The sequence below is a fragment of the Ruditapes philippinarum genome, unplaced genomic scaffold (assembly GCF_026571515.1).
Source record: "Ruditapes philippinarum isolate M1 unplaced genomic scaffold, ASM2657151v2 ctg3188_1_1_1_1, whole genome shotgun sequence".
In the NCBI taxonomy this organism is placed as follows: domain Eukaryota; kingdom Metazoa; phylum Mollusca; class Bivalvia; order Venerida; family Veneridae; genus Ruditapes; species Ruditapes philippinarum.
The window spans coordinates 60,840-65,833 of NW_026863678.1; the positions used below are offsets into that span (position 1 = coordinate 60,840).

Genomic DNA, 4,994 nt, shown 5'->3' on the forward strand with positions numbered 1-4,994 from the left:
CATAAATATTTTCTATTTAGAATATTCTATTACATTTTCAATTTACAGATTATGTAAGATTACTTATTCTATTTTAAGAAATGTTTTGAATCACCTTAATAAGTCTTCTGACAAGACAAAGACATATTTTGATATAGCTAAGCAAAATATATTCTTAGTAGAAATTCAAATTTCTACAAAAAGTTATCATAATACTTCTTTTTGAACAGAACCTTTAAATATATTTTTGATCTTGTATAAATTGAAATGAATTGAAGCGAACTCCAACTTGAAAAGAGGTAAAACTTTATATTTTTTGTAACATCATTAAGCTCAATAGTTAATAGATAACAAGCAGAATTCTATTTCACGAAGCCTGATCATGCGCGATAGAGGCAAACTATTATCCACGCTCTTTTATCTGGCTACAAAAGGACGTATTCAGAGCACAAATACTTAAAATTTTAAAGTTAAACCAACAAAACATCAAATATCAAGCGAGGAAATTGTTTCACCTTAGAGGAATTCAAAAGTCAATTATGTCGAATGAATCAATTACAGTTGATCTTTTCTTTTTCATTGTTATCCAAAAAATGAACGCCGTCCCTTTACATAAAAAGATATCTAAATGATTAAAATGTATGTGCAGGAGTAGGAATGAGTGCTTGCTGGTCAGAGAGCATTATTCATTTGCCAACCTCATCTGTAGGTTCGAATATTGTAAAGGATATTTTCCATGAGAGGAAATTATTACATATTACGGGATGATTGTGCATGTTCGCTTTTATTCAGAGAAGAGCTGCTATCAATAAAGTTTTTAAATATTCGTACTAATTTTATATTTACTGGATGATTGTAAATCCATTGAAATGAATGACATTGAATTAGTATTAATAGAAAAGTAAAGTTCAAACAAGTATAGTCATAATTATATAATTATTTACATAAAATAAATAAAGACGCTATTTATTCAAGAAAGTTTATTGCAACATTCATACATTTAAGCAGACATAATTCTTTGTTTTAACAATATGGAAAAGTCTATTTTAGTAGTACAGAACTATTAAAGAGCTCAGGAAGATACATAAAATAATTATTACTATAAATGACTGAAGTAATAAAATGGAAGCTTACTTTTTATTATTAATTTGCTATATCATTTTAAAAAATCATGTTATTTCAAAATTTCTTATGGTTGATTAAAACAAACAAAACAACAAGAGTTTAATTATTATACAATTTACTGTCCTTCATTATTATCTAACATTGAATAAGAGATTATTTTATTCTATTTTATTTATATACTATACTTGACGTTGTTATTTTATTCATAATTATGAACAGCACAGTCATATTTAAAATCCTTAACGTCACACAGGAAATAAAGTTTACAGGATTTTAACTCTTTTAAAAGACATCTTTGAAGGCATTAAAAATGACACCGGTTATTGCTGTAATAACGCCGAATCTGGACATGTATTTGACGGTTGCTCCATTGCAAAGGGTCGTATTGCAAAAACATCCAATGAACATTTTCATGTCATCGCACCTGTTTACACTTATATTTGGCACACAACCATAAACTGGCACTGAAAATGACAAATTAGTGAGAAAACATGCATTTGGATTGATAGTATTAACATGCCTGAATATATTATATGTAGTTTACATTATGTTAATTGTAATCTGAAAAACAAATAGTATAATCAGCTTCTTACGGAAGCATTTGTTACAGGCAGCTGTTAAGCTTCAGATTGTTTTCAAATAATAAATCGTTAAAAATAAAATTTTGCATTGAATTAATTTAAAATATATGCTTATGAATTAACGTGATTTATTTAACAAAAGTGCGAACTTGTGCACTAGATATAGAATATTCCAGTCTGTTTCATAAGTTAGGGAAAGTAGTTTCGGTTCATACTATAACACGTAATGACAAATTATCAATTCCCATTAAAACATTTCATGTCTTTCTTTACGGCTTATTGCTTTAATAGGGCTTCTTATAACTTTTTATAACTTTGAAAAAGCTACATAATTTACAGCGGAATGGCACGATGAATTTTGCCAGTATTAAAATTCATTGCAAAGTAAATAAAAACATTGACATGCATATGCTAAACAGTTTCGTTCCCATTTTCTTTTTTTTCTGTCTATTGCAAAAACATTTTTTTACATTTTTGTCCCTTCGAAGAATAATATTTTCTGATCTTCGAAAGCAAATAATGGATTGCTCGTCTGGATGTGGTTGTAAATTTCTTTTTTATATCAATCGTCAAGTAATAAAATTTACCCATATGGTTTGCCGACTTCCAGCAAGAGCCGTTGCAAGTGACATATAGGATATATATTCCTTCGTGTGAAAAGCAGGGTGGATCACATCCGTAGCATCGTAAGGCACTAACATGATGTACTTAAATACAATAAAAGTAAACGTTACTGATTATAATATGCAAAAAACAAACGCTGAAGACATCTAAAAGCGACGAATAACTAACTTTAGATCAGGTTTTGATTTTTGCAGGTTCTTGCGTGTTTTAAAGATCTCATTTTTAAAGTATATTTCATCAAAAGTTGACCATGTTTTGTGATTTATAGTTATATAAAGAATGAAAAAAAAACCAATAAAATTATAAACAATAACTCAAACTGCAAATGCAGAATTTTAAACAGTCAAATACAACCAAATAATATTAATTATAAAAACAAACGCAGGCTCGGTTTGATTTGGCCAGTTGATTGGTCGTAGTCATCGAAAATCACCAAACACAGGCTTCATTTATTTCAAATAATTTTTAAGGTATTTGTAGGTAAGTTAAAGAAGTTTCTTGATACAGTAGAGTATTCCCCGGCTTTGAAAGTCATTGTGCACCCTGAAATTTCGTATGAATTTCTGTAATGAACATTGTATAATGTTATAAATAACTCTTAGACATTCTCGATTTTAAGAATATTGCAAAAACGTTTAAAAAAAGAAAGAAAAAAAGAAAGAAAAAAACCCCATGACCGTGCGAGATCTTGCTAGTAAAAATTAAATCAAGAAAATTTATTATAAAAATGAGAATACTGTAACCCAACAAATTATCGCCATCAAATAAAATTCACTTCTTTTGAGGATGACAATGAAGCGCGGTAATAAAGTTTTGAGAAAAAGTCTGCAAATTTTCGCGCAATACCGGTAATTGGTGCAAAAATGCATTCCATGTGATCCTTTTTCTGGTTTGGTGGTTCCAAATTTACTCTTAGGATATCATGCCTGCCTTTCACTTTTGTCTTTTGACGTCTGTAACATGCAGGCTTTCGTTCACATTTGTCATTTCGGCGTCCTTTAATAAGCATTCTATTTCCCTCGATTTCATTGCTACATCAGCGTTATTTGCCATGGTTATTTAAATGTCTAAAAACATGCAAAGCAGGCAGTTTCGGAACAAGAATGATTGAGAAAAGAAATAGGATGGTAACATTGTCAAAAATTTGAAAAATCAATTTATCTCATTATCTAAAAAATAATGAAATAAAGCTGATTTCTGTAGGTGCGCAATTCGTGTTTCCATTTTACTTAATTAAAATCTCCACATCGCTGACTTTGAAAAGAAAATATGTCTACTTTTTTCAAATTTTAAGAGGCATGTTCGATACCTGACCACAGAACATAAATTGTATTCATAATTCACTTACAAAAATATCTTTCCCATTCGAAAACTACCGGATTTGCTAAACCAATTTCATTCGGAAAACGCAAAAATAAATATTCACGAATATGTCGAACCTCGGCAAAACACAAAATTCATATTCGTGAATTTAAATTGGGCTACAGTATTCATTAAGAAAGGTACAAAAAATAATGGTTTTGTGAAATTTATAAGCAATGATATTAGAGAAGATATGGTTCAAAGAAATTTGTGTAACGGCACAGGATACCATAAGTACAACGAATGACGGAATAAAGACGTATGACCGATGACTAAAACAAATCTTTGTTTAAATAATTATTAAGGTAACTAAAACATGCTATGCACATATCTTTCTTTTGCTGTTATTTTTATTATAACTTTAATAAGACGTTATATACTATGTTATTATGTTGCATTTGTCAAGATATTACAATGCTAATTTCAATTGACAAGTACAAATTTTTCTAATTTTATATTTTGGTTCACTTTTCTTTCTTTAAGTTATCTTTAAACATGTTACACACAAAACCGTTTTTGTGTCATTGTTAATTTACATACTAGTTTGACAAAAAAAAAATATTATTCTCACCACAAAATGTGAATAGACAAACTCCAATTAATATATTCATCTTAATATAAACTAATGTTAATCGGTAAAACTTGCAGAAACGTGTCCTTTAACTATTGTAACGATGTATTTCTATCATCAACGCCGTTTATCCTAAACTAACAAAATAGCGACACTCTGGACAGCAACAGATTGAAACACATTATTCACACTAGGCATGCTCAGCTAATAAGTACCGCCCCTTTGTAAAGATTCTGAAACCTGAAACATTATCAATATTGTTTTAATTTTTAATACATAATCTGGTAAATATACGAGTATGTTGTTTCTTTTTCTATTGAAACTGGAATCAGACGAGCGATAAGTGTTCACATGCTTCATGATAGCTAATTGCATGTTACAGCTCCTGTGTGGCAGGAAACACAAAATCATTGACATGACCAAACGCTTTTCTTAATTAAAGGGCCATGACGCGGACAAAAATCATTCGCGCTACCAATCATTCCAGTAAAGTTTCATTGAAATAGTGTTAGTAGTACAAGATAAGTACATATTTTATAGGCTAAAACAATTATGTTTCCTTTGTATAGTAATTTCTTTTGATTTAAAAAATAGTTTATGCAGATACTTAAAATAAATCTATTCATATTGGAATCTTTTTAAAATGTTTCCCAGGTATAATCTAGATTTTGTAAACTTTTTTAAAACTTTTTTTCTTCAATATTTATTTACATTTTTGAGATTGTAAATTTCTTGAAGAACATCATAACATT

At 29.2% G+C, this 4,994-nt stretch overlaps 1 long non-coding RNA gene across 1 annotated transcript; it reads right to left on the bottom strand.

Moving 5' to 3' along the window:
- Nucleotides 1-970: 970 nt before the first annotated feature.
- Nucleotides 971-4,404, bottom strand: LOC132722958 (uncharacterized). Its single transcript, XR_009624683.1, has 3 exons — nt 4,243-4,404; nt 2,273-2,392; nt 971-1,568 (listed from the first exon to the last, which is right to left on the bottom strand). It is a non-coding gene; the product is annotated as an uncharacterized LOC132722958 (long non-coding RNA).
- Nucleotides 4,405-4,994: the final 590 nt, after the last annotated feature.